Source organism: Hemiscyllium ocellatum, chromosome 28, assembly GCF_020745735.1.
Source record: "Hemiscyllium ocellatum isolate sHemOce1 chromosome 28, sHemOce1.pat.X.cur, whole genome shotgun sequence".
Classification (NCBI taxonomy): domain Eukaryota; kingdom Metazoa; phylum Chordata; class Chondrichthyes; order Orectolobiformes; family Hemiscylliidae; genus Hemiscyllium; species Hemiscyllium ocellatum.
In genome coordinates, this window is record NC_083428.1 from 20212462 (window position 1) to 20232259 (window position 19798).

The 19798-nt window shown below is 40.7% G+C and overlaps 1 protein-coding gene across 1 annotated transcript in view; it reads left to right on the forward strand.

The window, feature by feature from the left end:
* Positions 1-13698: 13698 nt before the first annotated feature.
* scamp4 (secretory carrier membrane protein 4) overlaps positions 13699-19798 on the forward strand; it is a 39017-nt gene continuing 32917 nt past the window's right edge. Inside the window, exon 1 of the mRNA XM_060845967.1 lies at positions 13699-13790. The gene's annotated coding sequence lies outside the window, so the exon portion shown is untranslated. The remainder of the gene's footprint in view (positions 13791-19798) is intronic.

Genomic DNA, 19798 nt, shown 5'->3' on the forward strand with positions numbered 1-19798 from the left:
TTGAATCAGATCACGCACAACCTTGGTTACATTTGACCCAAGATTAGCTTCCTAACACAGCTCCACAACGTCACTAAGACTGTCCAACTATTCCAACAAGCCCCTGATTAAACTTCAGATTCTATCAATCACAAACTTGAGGTCATAATCATGCAAAATATCTTGCTCTATCTACTTTATTGTTTCTTTCAAAATACTAAAATCCACAATCAAATCACCCCCTGATTTTGTATATTCCAGAGAATACAAAGCAAGATTACACAATCTCTCTTCCAAATTTAATCCATGGATCCCTGTATCATTTTAGTGCATGACACTCCTTGCATGGAAAATGTATCCTTTACATGGTGTGATGCACAGAAATGCAGATACAATCCAACCAGAGCTTTGCATAGTTGTGATAAACATTCATGTTTTTACATTCTAAAACTCTTGTTATAGGCATTCCGTTACCATTTCTGATCAGACTTTTGTATCTGCCCACTACAAGTTATTGATCTGTGCATCTGTGCATGTGTACCTTAAATTTATTTCCTTGACCAAATACCTGTTCGATTCTTCAAAAGGCTCCTTATATCACTCAATGTCAGAGAAAATTATCAAGATTTAAAGAGTAAATTCTGGAGCCTATGGCACAGGATCTTAGTCTCAGATTAAAGAATCTGCTATTTAGAACAGAGGTGAGGAAAAATTTCTGCACTCAGAGGGTGGTGAATATTTGGAATTTTTTAGCCCAGAGTGTTGTGGAATCTCATACATTGAGTATATTCAAAACAGGGTTTCAAAGGTTTCTATCACTCATGATATAAACAGATAATATAGGAAAATGGTGCTGAGGTAGAAAATCAGCCATGACAAAATGATAAAGGGACTGTGCAGTATTCCATCACCAAAGTTGATATAAATCTCAAAGAAGAAAAATGTGAAATATGTATCATTGGATTACAGTAAGAATCCAGCCCTGAGCTGGTGAGGCCACAAAGCGCCATTAAGTTAGAAAGTTGGCCTGTAATATTGGGCCAAAGTGATAATAGCATAGATGGGAGGTGTCAAGTATGGGGTAGTTAGAGAGAAATTATTTCCTTTAGTGGTGAATAAAGAGAGGCATTAAAGGAGCCCAGGACAAGAGGGAGTACCACATCACTTTGAAATGAGATCCAGGCCATTCAAAACTGATGTCATCGTGTACTTCTTCACACAAAGGGAATGAAGTAATGAGACAATGGATTATTCAATGAATGGTAGGACACCAGGAAGCTCAGAGGAACAGAGCTTGGGATCCTTCTCCATAGATCCATAGTTAAGGTGGCATATGGGACACTTACTTTATCTGTTGAGGCATAGATTAAACAAACAATGTGTTCAACCTGAACAGTATTTTAGTTAGACCACAGCTGCAGTTCTGGTCAGTGCATTATAGGAAGGATGACATTGTACTGGAGGAGGTGCAGAGGATATTTACCAGGATTTTGTCGGAAATGGAGCATCTTAGCTATGAAGAGAGGCTGGATAATCTCAGGTTGTTTTCTTTGGAGCAGAGAAGGTTGAGAAGGGAATCTGATAGGGGTGTATAAGATTGCAAGAGGCAGGGATATGGTGGGTAAAAAAATAGCTGTCACTCATAGCCTAAGGTTCAATAACAAGGGGCATATTTTTAAGGTGAAAAGCAGGAGGTTTAAAGGGGACTTGGGCATTTATATTTCACTCAAATTATGGTATGGGTCTACACTGCTTGGGAGGGGAGTTGAGGTGGGAAACCTCGCAACCTTTAAAACGTATTTGGATGAGCACTTGAAACGTCATAATATTCAAGGCCATGAGCCTAGTGCTGGAAAATAGAACTAGCCATACAGACTCAAAAGTCTCATACAGTACAGAAGAATCAACGGATTCTTCTGTACTGTATGATTTTATGAATGGAGGTAATTTCTCTCCATATGTCAATCCTACCATTCCAGGAATCAATCTTATAATCGTTACAATCCCTCCATAGTCACAATATCCTTCTTCAGATATGATTTGAAAGTGCCGGTGTTAGACTGGAGTATACAAAGTTAAAAATCACAAAACGCCAGGTTATAGTCCAACAGGTTTATTTAGAAGCACTAGCTTTTGGAGTGCTGCTCCTTCATCAGGTGGTTGTGATGGATAAAATCGTAAGACACAGAAATTATAGCAAAAGTTTAGTGTGATGTAACTGAAATGATATATTGAAAAAAACTTGGATTATTTGTTAAGTCTCTCATCTTTTAGAATGCCATGTTGGTTTCAGTTTTTTCATATGTAAATCCCAGACCTCTTTTCAAAGTTACTTTCTTAAGTGAACTTTAACAATAGGTGCCATGTCAGCTCAGATCATGCATTGAAGGTGAGGTTAAAGTCTGTCTGTCTGTACCCCAATGTTCAGACTGATTCTATTTCTAAAAAAGGGATTTACAGAGTCTTACATTGATTCATGCAGCTTTTGAGCAAAATGTGATCCTGCAAGTACACATTCACCCCACAAACTTATATGTGTGTGGTTGCATGTAGGTGTGTGTGCGTTGGGGGGGAGGGGGAGGGGGGGGAATGTGTGAGAGAATGTGTATTTGTATGTGTGTGTGTGTGAGAGACTGTAAAGGAGTATAAGTCTGTGAGAGTGTGGGCATGAGTGTGGCGTGTATGTATGTGTGAGCATATGAGAGAGGGTCTGCATACATATATGGGTCTGTGGGAGAGAGTGTGTGAGTGTGAGTGTGAGAGAGAAAGAGAGAGAGTGTAGTGCACTATGATCACCTGTAGTGTGACATGAACCCAAGGTCTACGTTGAGGCCAGTCCCATGGGTACCAAACTTGGCTAACAGCCTTTGCTCGGCCACTTTGCGTTGTTGTCTGTCCCGAAGTCTGCCTTGGAGGACAGTAACATGAAAGTCCGAGGCCGCATATCCCAGACTGCTGAAGTGTTCCCCGACTAGGAGGAAACACTCCTGGCTGGTACTTACCTTCATCAGGTAAGTAGACCAAAACTGCACACAATACTTCTGGCAGAGTCTTAACAGGCCCTGAATAATTGCAGCAAGGTATCGCTGGTCCTGCACTCAAATCTTCTCACTACAAAGGCCAACATGCCATTTGCTTTGTTGATTTGCTACACCTGCCTACTTACCTTCAGCGACAGGTGTACAGGACAACCAGACTTTGCTGCACCTCCCCCTTCCCATCTATCACCCTTCAGATAATAATCTGCCTTCCTATTTTTGATATCAAAATTGATAACCTCACATTTATCTACAATTTACGTCATTTACCGTGCATTTTTGTTTCACGTCTGCCAACCAATCTATTCTACCACCAATCCCACGCACTTGAATTTTACTTGCTAATCTATGTAGGATCTTACCAAAAGCCTTCTGAAAGTCCAAGTGAACTACATCTACAGGCTTCCCTTATCAAGTCTACCAGTTACATCCTCAAAAAATGCCAGATTTGTCAAGAATGATTTCCCTTCTATAAATCTGTGTCCAATTTTATGACTGTTTTTCATGGACTCTGCTATTAAATCTCCATTCAGTTTCTCACTTAGACTGATAACATTTTCCCTATTACTAATTTCAGGCTAACCAGTCTATCATTTCATGTTTACTTTCCATCTCTTTTTTTAAAATAGTAGGGTCACATTAGCTACTCTCTAATCCATAGGAACTTTACCAGAGTCTACAGAAAGATCTTGAAAGATGACTGTCAATCCATCCATTATTTCTAGGGCTAATTGGTTTAAGGGATGTAGATTGTGCTGGGATGTAGATTATCAGGTCCTGGAATTTATTGGCCTTTAATCCTATCAATTTCCCAAACACCATTTCACTACTAGTACTGATAAAAGGATTGGTTACTCAGTTGGCTCAATGGCTGCTTTGCAATAACACAACCAAAAATGTGGGTTCAACTCCCATACTAGCTCAGGTTACCATGAAGGACTGTCCTGTTGCCTGAGGTATGGTGACCATCAGGTTAAACCACCACCACTCTCTCTCATGAGAGAGTAGCCCTATGATCTGTTCAGACTATGTTTAAATTTATCTTTACAAATACTGCTTTCCTTCAGTTCCTCCATCTCACTAGACCCTATGCTCCTCAAAATTATTTGTGTCCTCTGTTGTGACAACAGAACCAAAATATGTACTTAATCGATATTTGACTATGTGATCTGCTTGCATTGCTCACAAGACAAAGCTTTTCACTGTGCCTCGGTACAAGTGACAATAAATTCAATTCAACCTTTTTGTGTCCAATTATAAATTTCTGTTTCTGATTGTAAGGGACCTAAATTTGTCTTCTATTTTTCCACTCCTAATCAAACACTTTGTTCTCTTTTGCTGAAATCTAAACTACTCCCAATCCCCAGGTCTGCTGCTTTTTTAAAAACCAATTTGTATGTCCCTTCCTTGGACCTAATACTTTCCCTAATTTGCCTTGTCAGCCATGACTAGGCCACCTCTCCAACTTTATTTTTGTGCCAAACAGGAATGAACAATTGTTACATTCCCTCATACATTCCTTAAATGTTTGTTATTGTCTATCCACCATTATTCCTAAGGGCCCTCACACAATCAAAAATGTAAATGTTTCCTTTCTCAATACACAATGCCTAGTCTAGGATCCAGAAAATCATCTCTTAAGCTCTGAGAATTCTTCCTCTACACTGTTATTGAATTTTACGCCGATCTATACTGCTTACTAAGCCACAAATCTTAGTATCATCAACAAGTTTGGATGTATGATATCTATTGTGTAATCAAAGTTATTAATGACAGTACAATGACATTAATGACAGACCCTAGTACAAATCCTTGTAGGATACTTTCTAAATCTAGAACCTATTCTCTGTTTCCTCCTGCCTGGTAAATCTCTGAACCAGGTGAATAATTTGCATTCAATTCAATTAACTTTAACTTTAGTTTACAGTCTCCAGTGCGGAACCTTACTGAATACCTTGTGAAAATACATATTAACCACATTTGCTCCCCGTTCCAAAAAAACATCCTCCAGTTTCTCTAGTTAAAGTCCCCTGGTAGTATTTGTGGTGAAAAAATGTATTTATCCATTCATTATCTAGCTAACAGCAGTTCACGGTTGCAAAATTCAGAACAAGGAACAGCATAAACATGAATCAATGCCCAACTGATTCAAGGGAATGTGTTGATGCAACAATGTGTTCTTGTTCTGTATGCCATCATGTATAGTAATACATTGTCAGAGTTAACAAAAACTAAATATTGCAATATTTTTGAATTTTGGAGCTGAAATATAGTTAATGCAATTGTTTTCAAAAATCTGGTCATTTTCCCTCATTATGCACAACTATGTCTTCATCATATACTATTATAGCATCAAAACAAAGCAATTATTTTGTTTAATTTAACCTTTTACACATTACAGAAAATGGAAATACTCTGGTCAACAATAGTTGCTGAGGAAGTTCCTTTATCTTATCTACAATTTACAGTGATGCTAACCTTATTTAGCAAAATGTTTATCATTGCAAACTTAGATATGCAAGATTGGAAATGTTTTACAAGTGCACAGGCTTAATAATGGCAAGCAAATTAGAATTATTAATATTTGGTGTTGCCTACAGGTTTTCTTGTTGTGGTGCTGAGGAAAACCCTGCATTTATTACCTGCACTTAAGCTAAAACTGACACTTTTATTATGGTTGATCCAGTACAAAACACTGCATACATTATTTAACATATTTTAATACAAACATTCAATTGTGATACTTCATATATTTCAGGGGCTAAATGGCTTACTTCTTCTTCCTTTTGAAATATTTTCTAATCACATAAATTTAAATTAGTCACTTGATGATGATCCCTAGTGTGATTCCTAAATCTTGATTGACATAAATCTACTAGTTTAATCCACGAAAATCAAAGTTCAGCTGAATTTTCCCCTTCCTAAGATGTGTGAATAAGTTAGCAAGGTGACTCAATTGGGTGAGAAGTTAAAAGATTTGAATTATTTTAGTCCTCAAGTCTCAGGTTCGAGTTCATAATCTCACCATCAAGTGGCAAGAATCTTTTTCCATGAATTTATATCTTATTAATATATCACAACTTGTCACATTAGCATCACTTCCAACTTCCCTCAAGAGACTCAGCAGGCAAACAGAGTGGGCACCAGGTGACTTGTCTTGTCAGTGTCCATTGCAGGTCATGGAATGACTTTCCCAGACATGACAGCATCAGGAACCTGGGTTCAATTCCAGCCTTGGGTGACTGTGCGTAGTTTGCATGTTCTGCATTGCTTTCCCCCAGGTGGTCTGGTTTCCTCCTACAGTTTAAAGATGTACAGGTCAGGTGGATTGGCCATATTAAATTATCTGTTGTGTCCAGAAATGTGCAAATTAGGTTGCGTTAGCATGGTAAGTGTGGGCAATGGAGACAGGGTGGGGGCCTGGTGCTGGCTGTGGATGAGATGATCTTCAGAGGGTTGGTGTGACCCAAATGGCCAATTTCCATGTTGCAGTGATTTTATGATTTCTTCTGCTCAAGATGTCTCAATGCCTTTGTGGATCCTTTGTCCGTACAACTCAGCATCAGTAAACCACTAACATACACATCATGCTTGCTGTTAGTCCAAATCAGACTCGACACTTCAAGCATCTGCTTTGGAGCTGAGGGGCAGCAGTACTTGGTTTATACTTGGGGAGAGGTGAGCATGTCACTTCCATACAGGACGTTCAAGAACTGACATGGAGCCAGACATCTCAAGCGTCTAAGTCTGCATTTTCGTGAATAATGTCTTTAGTGCTTACTATGAGCCGGCATCCTGAGTTTAGCTTGCTTTTAGCCCACAATGTCCTTGGTACTGAGTTAGAGGCTGGCAGCCTCTGTATGAGTGTTTGCTTTTTAGTGCAGAAGGAGAGGCAAGCAGTTTGTGGCACTGCGGAAAACTAAATAATAAAGGTATTAGACAGAAAGTAGGTGGACATGTCATTATATAACACAGCAACGTAAAAGCTGCAGCGCGTGTGACAAAGGCACCACATATCCTTGAAGTAGATTGTAATGTGTGAAACTAAATGGGGTTTAGTGTTTAGCGAGGTGAGTGCATTCAAAGGCGTATGAACACAGTGAGAGTTTGTTCGATTCCAGACCATGGGGTTGACCATAATTAGTCAGGGTGCTTGGTTCAATGCAAGAATGGGGATCCAACTTCTTGCAATGTGTGACTTTGCCTATGAACAGTCCTCAAGATGGGGATAACATATTTGCCAAGAGATAATTTCGGGGAAAGCCATGGTCAGTTATAGTTGTCCTGCAAAGTTGCTGTGGAGGAAGATGGTTTTGGTAAATCACATGGCTTACTCAATTATAGTCAGGAGTTTATCAATAAACAAAATTGCGGAGTTTGGGCAATTAAGTCTGAGGAAGGCCTTCAGTGCACGAGGTCACTAAGGGATTAATGATAATTCTGGAGCAACTGAAGATAGTGAGAAGGAACCTCATAATTAATAGAAGGGGACTGGAAGGGAGCTCTCAAAGGGAGATTATTCAAGCAGATCAAGGTTATTTTGGCCACAACATGGGCAGACTGCAATGCCAGCATGAGCACAGAAACCACCAAAGTCATAGGCTTTGGGGATAAAGCAAACAAATTGTTAGTGATGAAGGGGATCACTGAAACACAAAGAGTCTGAAAGGTTGTTCAGACTACTGAGGACACAACATGAAACAGAACATGAGGAATATAGAGTAAAATTGATGGGTTCCCAGGTGGATCTGAAAATCCTTTATACAGAAGCAAGGTTGGAAACTCACCATATCACATTAAAAATTAACTGCACAATACATTTTAAAAAAAGCAAGGAATACATGCAAAGTGGGAAGAGTAAGTTACTTTTTGTATGGGGTGGAGTTAGAAACATGCTTTTTTGGGACCTCCAGGGTCAAATTGTAGTAATCTTGCCTTCACTGATTAAGCAATGCCACCCATCTATCTTGAATACTCACTTCATCTGGAGGTCAGTAATTGCCAAAAATTGCAGATGAGGTATTATGACCTCTCTCTCTCATCAGGTAAGCTCAATCAAGTATAATTGTAACAAGGAACTTATAAAGTGGAACCTGATGCTTGCATTTCGCAACAATAATCCAGAATAAATATGGGAATGTAATGTATAGCAACTGGCATATTGTCACACAGAAAAGCAAGTCTAAAATGACGAGCTATAATGTGGAAAGGAGTTCCTTTCTTTGAGAGTTGGGGGCAAGTGGGATCTATGGAGGCTTACTGTCAGATGTCTACTCCCAAAGGAGCATAGAAACTTTAATTGTCCACCGTGCATTTGGTAAGGTTATATATCTAAATCTTATCAAGATTCTGGCCTCCTGGGGAAGACACAATATCACACTTAACTTTCAGGTCACTTAAGGATGCAAGTACGCAGGCAACTCTTCAATTACACTGTGTAGTCTCTCTGACTTTGCCCACAGACTATCTATGCTCAGAACTGAAATATCCAAGTCTTTCCTGGCTTTCTTGTGACCTTGTTTTTAATGAAAAAGTAATGGAGAATGAGAATTTGATTGCAAGAGATCCAACAAGACGAGCAAGAACAACAATCCCCAATAGGTGTTACATAATCTTCAGACTAAAAAGCAGGCCATAATCCACCAAGTAGGTACAAAAAGAATGGCGACAGTGATTACAGGTTTTGCTGCAATTATCTACTAATGCTTCAATGGCAATGCCACTGATCCATCATTTCAGAACTGTGGCAGCTGCTGGATGTGGACTTACACTCAAGGATTTTAATGATAATCTCATCTCATTGGTTGCCAAGCTCACAGTTACCAATAAAAAGTGATGAAGGGTATGCTAAGAGCAACAGTAGGCATTTCTAAAAATGAGGTATCAACCTGGTGAAGTTACACAACAGGACTGTTTGCATGTCAAACAGCATAAGAAGCAAGTGATAGACAGAGTTGAGTGATTCCACAATTACTGGACCAGATCCAAACTCCATACCCCTGTCACAACCAAGTTATGAATGATAATGTATGATGAAACAACTCATTGGAGGAAGAGATTCCACAAAAATAACATTCTTCAATAACAGGGAAGCTCAGGAAGCAAATCTGTACAAAATAGAAGGCTGAAGTACTTGCAACAACCTTCAGCCAGAAGTGCTGAGTTGAGAATCCATCTCGTCTTCCTCCAGATGTCCCCAGCATCAAAGATGTCAGTTGTCAGCCAACTTAATTCACTCCACATGATATCAAGAAATGGTTGGAAGCACTGGATGCTGTGAAGGTTACATGCTTGGACAACATTCCCACAATAGTATTGAAGACCGTGGTGCAGGGAGCCATTCAAGTTGGGGGAGAGAAATGTTGTAAGTGGGGATAGTATAGAGGCATAGACACTGGTCTTTGTGACCAGGATCAAGAGTCCCGAAAGTTGTGTTGCCTGCTTGGTGCTCGGGTTTGGGATATCTCATCTTGGCTGCAGAGGAACTTAAAGCGGGAGGATAAAGATCCAGTGATTGTGGCCCACAAAGGTACCAATGACATAGAGAAAACTAGGGCAGAGGTTCTGCTAAGGGGAAGTAGATTAAAAAGCAGAACCAAATCATCTCTAGATTACTACCCGAACATCTGAAATTCCTGTCTCTGTCTCCACTTATGACCCAAACAAGGGTACATCTCTTGGGCTTAACAGATGCCTGGTATCCAGCAGTCCACAGAGTATTGGAGACCTCAGGCATATTTTTCTCGATCATCCTTTATTGATCAGAGTATTGAGTACAGGAGTTGAGAGGTCACATTGCGGCTGTACAGGACATTGGTTAGGCCAATGTTGGAATATTGTGTGCAATTCTGGTCTCCTTCCTATCGGAAAGATGTTGTGAAACTTGAAAGGGTTCAGGAAAGATTTACAAGGATGTTGTCAGGGTTGGAGGATTTGAGCTATAGGGAGAGGCTGAACAGGCTGGCGCTGTTTTCCCTGGAGCGTCGCAGGCTGAGGGGTGACCTTATAGAGGTTTACAAAATTATGAAGGGCATGAATAGAATAAATGGGCAAAGTCTTTTCCCTGGGGTCAGGAAGTCCAGAACTAGAGGGCATAGGTTTAGGGAAAGATATAAAAGAGTCCTAAGGGGCAACTTTTTCACGCAGAGGGTGGTACGTGTATGGAATGAGCAGCCAGAGGATGTGGTGGAGGCTGGTATAATTGCAACATTTAAGAGGCATTTGGATGGGTATATGAATAGGAAGGGTTTGGAGGGATATGGGCCGGGTGCTGGCAGGTGGGACTAGATTGGCTTAGGATATCTGGTCGGCATGGACAGGTTGGACCAAAGGGTCTGTTTCTATGCTGTACATCTCTATGGGTCAGTGATATCTTCACTAGGTTGTGCCCATCTGATCTAGATATTACATCAACCTCAGTGATTCTCTCTGAGCTGTGGAGTATAGAAGAGTCCCTTGCCAATGTATCCTGAGTTTGCAAGCTTTATCTTTAGAAGTGAAGCTGAGAGGTTCCAGCTACGACTTCTACTTTCTACAGTTTCCCTAGATGCCATCAATGTATGCATGAGAGATTTGGAGAAGATTGATAAAAGCTTCTGCAGAATGTTGCACTGAAAATATGGAGGATGCTTGGTTTTCTTCATGTGATCAGAACTTACCGGCAAGCATTGACAATGTGAGGGAAAGTTCTTGTCTTGCTTGATCTTATGTGCAGCTGGGTTTAAATATAGCACCAAAGCCTTGAGTAGAAGTTGTGGGAACCGAACCAGTATTTGGTAAACAGGTTAATATAGTGGAGCTTACTCCCTGTCAGCTAATGAGCAGTCTTGGTCTTTCCCAGTCAGTTTCACGGTTTTCTTCTTACTGGGTTATGTAACCTGACATACAGTCCAATTATCCTGATTGTCTTGGACATGTTGGTTCAGTTGTTGGCCAGTTTTTCCACAAAAAGTGAAGGAGGAGTATGATGACACTGGATGCAAGAGCACTGAATGGCCATGCATGAGTAGGAGAGGTTGTGACGTGTCCCGAAGTAGTGAGCAGGAAACGTTCATAGCTGTCGAGTATGAGGTGGGTGTGAGTCTTTGAGTGGATATTACGAATGCGATGCTCAGGCTTGTCATTCATCATCTTTGGTGAAAGTGTATGTATTGACAAAGTTAGAGCAAGTGTAATCCTACGTGTAAGGTCGCAAGCAGAAAATGGTGTTATAAACATTTGTGAATCACAGGGCATCGTTGAACTTCTTGCAGAAATTTGGAGAACAATAAGTTATGCTGCTATTCAGACTGAGTCGGGTGGTGTGGCTTCTTCTTGCAGTCATCAGTGAAGATGTCCACCAGCACCTTGAGAAATCTTCCTCCAGAAAATGTGGGAGAGTGCTTGGCTTTCTTCTACACCATGTGATCAGAGCTTACAGGGAAGCATGACAATGTGAAGGATAGTTCCTGCCTTGCAGGAGCCGATGTGCAGCTGAGCTTTAAATAAAACGCTAGAGCCTTGTGAGTGGAAGTTGTGGGAATTGAACCAGTAATTGTAAAAAATGTTTAATTTTGAAACGTTTAGCATTATATATGTCAGTAGGTCAAATACTAAATACAATACACATCCTACATGAAAGGGAACCGCAGTTGATATGAAAAAATTTGGTTTGTGTGTTGCAGTGTCTCAGTCCCTATATATTCAAGATCAGACACTCTCCATTTGGGTGACTTCATTTGTTGCTGCGCACTTTGGAACAATTCAAGTCTATGAAAGACATTACATAAATGCAAATATTTCTTTCCTTAATTAAAGCTAATATTATTGCGATCACTCTATTTCTCAAACACTTTCCCAGTGACATTTTTGTAGAACAAGAACCAATGTTATCCTTGAATCATGGACAGGATAATTCTCTTACTACTTGTGATCATCATATTATGTGAAGGAGAATGGTGTTTTGTTTCTTTCAGTGTAGATTCCTATCAAAGAATTTCAGCCTCAAGCCTTTGAGAGCTTAAAAACGAAGTTAATTATTCTCACTCACCTCAAAAGTAATGCAATATTCCCTTCTTGACCTCTCTCTCACAAGGACACATGTATACACAGAGATTGATTACGTCAAAAGGTACTAACGATTAACTTTGTCCCAGGTTTATGATTTTCAGTGTCCCACAGAACAAACCTGGTTTCTTGAACTAAGTTAGTACTTAACAGTTGAAGTGACAGCTTTGTAAAGCAAAGGTTCTCAGCCAGCTAAGGTGGGTTGTGATTGAACTTCCAGAAAGCTGGTTCCTTAATTGGAAGGGGTTATGTATTTGGGTTACAAGTTTAGTTGTTTCCAAGTCTAATTCAGACTGGCTGAACTAATGGCGTTGGTGGTTTTAGTGGTGCTGGTCGTCAAAAGCAGCTCTCTGATCTCTTAAAGAGTCTAAAAAATATGTGGTCTTGCCATGTGAATTTTCACAAGTTCAAAAGTCTTTGCAATACCTTCATGTTGATTTCACGTGTTGTTGATTTGCTACCTTTGAGGTTCCACGAACATAGTTTAGATGAGGAAAACCAACATTATACGAATGAAGGCTGGTAATGAGTTTTGACTTCTGTTTACCCAAAATGAGTCTCCCTTTTCTCCAGCATAAAACAACGATATAGGCAGTCAGGAAATTCTACAGTCCTTTTGTGTTGGCCCATTCCCAAACAGAGAAGTATGAATTCCCCAGATGACTGGGAGGATTCATACTAAATTAGACATTTTAGCTGAAGTGCTAAAGGTCATTGATTGCAGCAGTCATTTTAATAACCTGCTGGTGTTCCTTTTTTTATAGAGATATTGGCTGGACGTTTATGATAATACACCCGCAAAGAAAATCCTCCCATACAAACAAAACAGGGGGTTGGTTACTTTTCCTCTCAATTCAAATTTGGATTTTATAACAGCTCAAACTGTACTTGCATTTTTCTCTGAGAATCGTTTAACAGAGGTTCCATAGTGACTCACAACACATACGAAGACCATGGGTAAATCCATTTTGCTGCTAAATTCAACTTAGGCTGTAATATTACTACTACACTAACACCTTTATTAAGTGATGCAGTAAGGAGAATGCTAAAGGAGCCCCTAAAAACCAAAATGTCGCTCCTAAACATCATAAAGCAGCCTTTGAGAAAATCTCAAATGCAATCCTGAAGAAATAATTTTCGCAGAGAATGCGGGAGAAACGTGGCAGGTCGAGAAACACGTGTGGAGAATGAAACAGAATTAATGTTTCGAGTCCAGTACTACTTTTTCAGAAGACTCTGTTTGTTTCAGAGGTCCAAAATTCTCATAATATTTCAGAAATCATTTTCGCCCTTACTAATCCGTGTATCAAAACGAAAATTTAGCTGTGAACAGTGATGACACCTTTGAACCGTACGGACGATGGAGCTCTAAACTCGAAACAAAAATGGTTGGTATGAAGTGCCATCAACATTAAATAGTCGCCCACCTCCACAGACACTACCGAGACAACCCAGCCTCTTCCAGCACTTTCCTTCCTCCCGAAACCCCCAAGCAACAAGACATTTGCCGCGTGGTATACCGGGAGTTGTAGTGCGCGGCGCGGATTTTCATATGGAATGACTACATGACCCAGCGTGCCGCGGGTACTGCACATGCGCCGCCGGCGGTGTCTCGTGAGCTTGCGGTGACCGGAAGGAAGTTGAAGTGCGCTCCGCTAATTTTGAACAACTAACGGTACGTAAGGTGACTGAATAAAACGCAAGGACTGCAGCTTTAAACCGTAGCGTGTAAGTAAAAAGAAAATTTACGTTTGTCTTTAATGTATGTGGTTGACTTGGCAGTTAATGATCACCTGATGTGATGGAAACCTTTTCTACCCCTACCGCTCATAATTAAATGTAGAGCTCCGCACAGATGTGAACAAACCTGATGTGCACTTACTAAATTTTCTGTTTTTATTCCATATTAAATCGCGAGAGGCTATGGAGGGATTGGAATTGTTTTTTTTAAATGGACATCGGGATGGCTGTCTTCTGGAAACAGTTAAGAACATAGAATAGTTAAAAGTTAAAAATAACAACACCAGGTTATAGTCCAACAGGTTTAATTGGAAGCACTAACATTCGGAATGCTGCTCCTTCATCGGGTGGTTGTTAGAATAGTATAGCACGGTTGAGGTCTTTCAGCACTCGATGTTGTGCCGACCTTTTATCTTACTCGAAGATCAAACTAACCAATGTACCCTACGTTTTACTTACATCCATATGTCTATCTGAGAGTCGCTAAATGTCCCTAATGTTTCTGACTCCACTACTACTGCTGGTAGTGCATTCCATGTATTTACCACTCTGCATAAAGAACCTACCTCTGACATTTCCCCTAAACCTTCCTCCAATCATCATAAAGCTATGCCCCCTTGTAATAGCCATTTCTACCCTGGGGTAAAGAAATCTCCCGCAATCCACACAATACAGAGGAAACTCAATTATCCAAACAAGATGGGCTGACAGTATTTTGTTAGGCTAATTGATTCAATGCCTCTCCTCTGGGAATCAGTGTTTTCTGAAGTTTCCTGTTTTCTTGTTCTGCCTGCCTTGCTCCCCCTCTCTGCCTCAGTGTAAGGGACTGCAGCGTTGGTGAAGCCCCTCCCTGCCGCTGCTTCACGTTAATGGGATTGACAGAGTGAGTACTTGCTATGCCTGCTCCCCATTCTGGAGACTAGGCAGCAGCACATCATGCACACCCCCATCCCCGCTGTGTACTTTCAACTCCACGTTTCCAGCTAGTAGATGGAGTGAAGCTGCCAGATGCCTCTCTCCTTTTTTGCCCAATGGGACTCCAGAACAAAATGAAGCAATGGAATGGAAATGGCAACTTGATTGGACACCAACAGCAAGACTGCTGGTACGTTGGTGGGGGTGGGGTGAGTGCGGTGAGTCTTTAAAATAGCGCATGCACAAGTGCGCAGCCACATAGTGTTTTGACAAGTTTCCACTCTGCCCTGTACAGGACAATATTGCAGAGATTATCTGGGGAACAGGGGTTGAGAGTACGCCCTTTTTAGCACTCTAGGGAAAGGGTGAGGAGAGAGAGAGAGAGACAGGGCAGGAAGTCAGTCATTTGGAGACAGTGCCTGGGCCCCCATCGATGTCCACAGCATTTCAGTAAGTTAAATTCACTTTTAATCATTGTAAACAAAAGACTCGATCAGTGATAGTGATAATTTTTTTTATCAGGACCTTGAGATCTTCAGATAATCTGAAATTCAGATAATTGATATTTGGATAATTGAGGTTCCTCTGTATCTGCCTCTCATCAACTTGTATACCTCTATCAAGTCACCTCTCACTCTTCCTCACTCCATTGAGAAAAACTCGAGTTCCCTCAAACTTTCTTCATAAGACATGCCCTCTAGTCCACGCAGCATCTTGGCAAATCTCTGCCGCACCCCTCTAAAGCTTCCACATCCTTCCTATAATGAGGTGACCAGAACTGAACACAATATTCCAAGTGTGATGATATAACCACGGCTTTTCAGAGTTGCAGCATAACCTCGCAGCTCTTTACTCAGTCCCAATAATGAATACCAACACACCATATGCCTTCTTAACAACCTTATCAAGTTGAGTGGCAACTTTGTGGGATCTATGGATGTGGACCCCAAGATCCTTCTATTCCTCCACACTGCCAAGAATCCTGCCTTTCACCTTATATTCTGCAATCAAATTTGACCTTCCAAAATAAATCAGTTCACGCTTTTCCAGGTTCCACTCCATGTGTCAGTAATCAGCCAGTTCTGCATCCTGTCAATGTCTCGTTGCAACTTCCAACGGCTCTCCACACTATCCACAACTCCACAGCCTTTGTATCATCGGCAAATGTACCAACCCACCCTTCTATTTCCTCATCCAAGTCATTTATAAAAATCACAAAGAGCAGAGGTCCCAGAGCAGATCCCTGCAGAACACCACTGGTCACCAAGGTCCAGGCTGAATACTTTCCATCTATTACCACCCTCTGTGTTCTATGGGCCAGCCAATTCTGTATCCAGACAGCCAGATGTCCCTGTATACCATGCCTCCTTACTTTCCGAATGAGCCTAACATGGCGAACCTACAGTTGAGGCCATTATAGCCACATATTCAGGGAATGATCAGAGATTTTTTGCTTTTGGGAAGGACTTCAGTACTTGCTCCTCATATTTTTGAAAGCTGATTATGCTGCTATAATCAATCTTAGGAAAATCATTGTGAAAACTGACACTTGTAATTTAGATTTGTGGGTTAACATTGTATATTCTAATGTATACAAGAATTCTAGTTGCAAAGTAATTTCTCAGTCCAGCTCTGCATCCTCCCAATGTCCTGTTGCAACCTGCAACCTACAACAACCCTCCACACGATCCACAACTCTACCAGCCTGGGCCAGACCACACAAAAACCAAGCGAGACAGAACAACAGTGCTTCGTGGAAGTTGCACTGATGATGTTACCCAGTATGGTAATGAAACATCTGCATGTTAGCCCAGCAGTTCAGCAAGCTAACCAACTCCCTCAAACACAACCTGAGCTACAGATCTTCATGAAAATCTTAATGTAACAGCTTTATTTTAAAATGAAGGGGAAGTCCAGGAATTACAGGCCAGTCAGTTTCAGTTCAGTGGTATTGTATGTTAATGATCTACATGTTGGTGTGCAGCGACAAATTTCAGATTTGTTGATGATACAAAACCTGGAAGTATTGTAACCTGTGATGAGTCATAGAGTCACACAGCACAGAAACAGACCCTTATCTGCCAACTCCATTAAAATGAGTAAACTGGTGAAATCCACATTGATCCCATGTGTTTGGAGGGCCCCAAGGCAGAAAATGAGGCATTCTTCCTCTAGGCATCTGGTGGTTAGGGTTTGGACAGCAACTTGCAGAATGTTTCAGAACATCTCTGGGACACACGCATTAAACAATCCCACAGCCTTGTGGCCAAACACTTTAACTCCCCCAAAGATGTGCAAGTCCTGGGCCTCTATAACCACCTGAAACCTGGAGGAAGAATGTTTCATCGTCCACCTTTGTGTTAGCTTCTTTTTCTCGCGATTCTTACACACTTGATGCAACTGCAATATGCCAACTTCTGTGAACTGCCAAAAGTTATTAAGCAAGTACAAGGTTTGGAGGTACCCTTAACACTGTTAGCAATGCTTACGGAGCCGTGTCAAGAGATCTCCCTGAACAAAGAGACCAGTTGTTCCTTGATACAAGATTTCACATCAGTAATGCCCACAAGACAACCCCCCATCCACTCCCCATAATCACATGCCACTCAAAACACAATGTGATTTGATTGTTTATGGAAATAATGAGATATAGATCAGTCCTTAACTTGGGCAATTTATCAACTCGCATTTTATACTAAATAATCCTGTTTTTATGACCTGAGCACAATCAATGTAAAAGTTTTGGTAAATTTCTATGAATCTGCACATCTTGTAGGTAATGAGACTGAGGTTGCATACCAAGAAATTAATATACCAACAACATGTGATGTCAGGAAAAAGTGTATTGCCACCATGTTCAGCCTAAAAGCTGGTAAAGTAAAATAATTACATTTGACAAGAGGTAACTGGGTGAATTATATATTGGTGGCACGGTGGCACAGTGATTAATACTGCTGCCTCACAGCGCCAGAGACCTGGATTCAATTCCTGCCTCAGGCAACTGTCTGTGTGGAGTTTGCACATTCTCCGTGTCTGCGTGGGTTTCCTCCGGGTGCTCCGGTTTCCTCCCATAGTCCAAAAAAAAATGTGCAGGCTAGGTAAATTGGCCATGCTAAATTGCCCGTAGTGTTAGGTGAAGGGGTAAATGTAGGGAATGTGTCTGGGTGGGTTGCTTTCGGAGGGTCGGTGTGGACTTGTTGGTCCGAAGGGCCTGTTTCCACACTAAATAATCTAATCTAAAGTAATCTTGAATGAGTCTGTGGAAAGTAATGTAACAGCAAGTTTCATTGTGTGACGACCACAGGACAGATACTCAGTTATGTCTCAAATAATGAAGTAGGTGAATTACTAACAGTATTCTTGGTAATCTGATGCTCTGTTTACTTTGAAAACTCAAATCCTCTGAGACCAAAATTGTCTTGATTGTACAGATTTTTTAAAATTTCCCTAGTCTGATTGTTATAGAATTATACAGACCTTTCAGTCCAACTCATTCATACCAACCAGACATCCCAATCAGACCTAGTCCCCTTTGCCAGCACTTGGCCCATATGCTTCTCCCACTTCCTCAGGCAGGCTCTCCCTATAACTCAAACCTGGCAATATCCCTGTAAATCTTTTCTGCACCCCCTCAAGTTTAAAAAACATCTTTCCTTCAGAAGGGAAACCAGAATTGAACACAGTATTCTAAAAGTGGCCTCCTGTAAAGCTGTAACATGACATTCCAACTCCTATACTCATTCATCTGCATTGTATGGAGACGCTGAATAGGTTAGAGCTTTTTTCCCTCTGATTCTACTTTCAAGGGGTTATGCACCTGCACCCCTTGGTCTCTATGCTTCACAACACTCCCTAGGACCCTACTCCTAACTGTATAAGTCCTACCCTGGTTTGCTGTTTCAAAATGCATTTATCTAAATGAAACTCCATTTGCCATTCCTCGACCCATTGGCCCAACTGGTCAAGGTCACATTGTATGTTGAGATAAACATCTTCACGGTCCACCACATCACCACCTATTTTCGTGTCATCTGCAAACTTACTAACCAACTGTGTATATTCCCATCCAAATCCTTTACATAAATGACAAAAAGCAGTGGGCCTGTTAAAGTACAGATTTGAGATGGCCCTGGGATCTGTTATGGACTCAGACCCGTAAGCCTCTCTCTTGGTTCATCTCGGAGATCTTTTGAAGTCTGGAATAAAAAACCTCTCCCAGACAAATTAGTTTAATTTTAGTCATCCCCTTTATTTACCAATAACATCACTGTTACAACATAACATTGATACATAAGCTAAACTAACTAGGTTCTAATAACCTAGGAGAAGAGGGTACTAGCTCTTCAAGTGCCCCAGCAGGCTACTCTGATGTATTGATACAAAAGTTTACAAAAACATTGCATGTTCTTAATTATACAGGTAACAGTGAAAGACAATAATTCATAAGGAAGAAGAGTTAATTGACAGGTCTGTGTTCACTTGACTAATCACTCAGGCCCTAAGTCATTCATCAGGTGGGAAAAACATACCCAGATGAGTAAGGCGCCTGTTAGCGAGATAAACTATCATAAAGAGGTATCAGTCTGAGCTAATTGGTAACCTTGCACAGCTCATATGTCAGATACAATTGTTTCACAAAATGGCTTCTTAGCAAGGAAGGCAATCTTTTGACCATAAAATGGCTTCCTGACACATTGTGCCAGAATCTCTTCAATGTTAGGCCTAGAATAATTTTTAAGCTAGGAGCAGACTCCTGCTTTTTAAACATTGAACCATTCTGTACCTGAGGCTGAGATGTTACTGTAAGGTTGCATTTAAACTGATTCATTAGTCTTCAAGTGAAACATGCTTTTTTTTCAGGGTTGTGATTCAAATTCAAATAAGCCATAAGATCTGATTAGTTATAATTGACAGTGGGGCAGTCTGTAAGGTCTGTAGAGTGGTGTGCAAGAACAGCGAGTAAGTTAAAACTTCGTCAATATTACCTTTTACAGTGTTTGTATTTAACAACCTTTGGTGGCTACTCAATGAAATCATTAAGTCTCAAAAAAATGCAATTAAGTTCAATCCGTAGCAGGTAA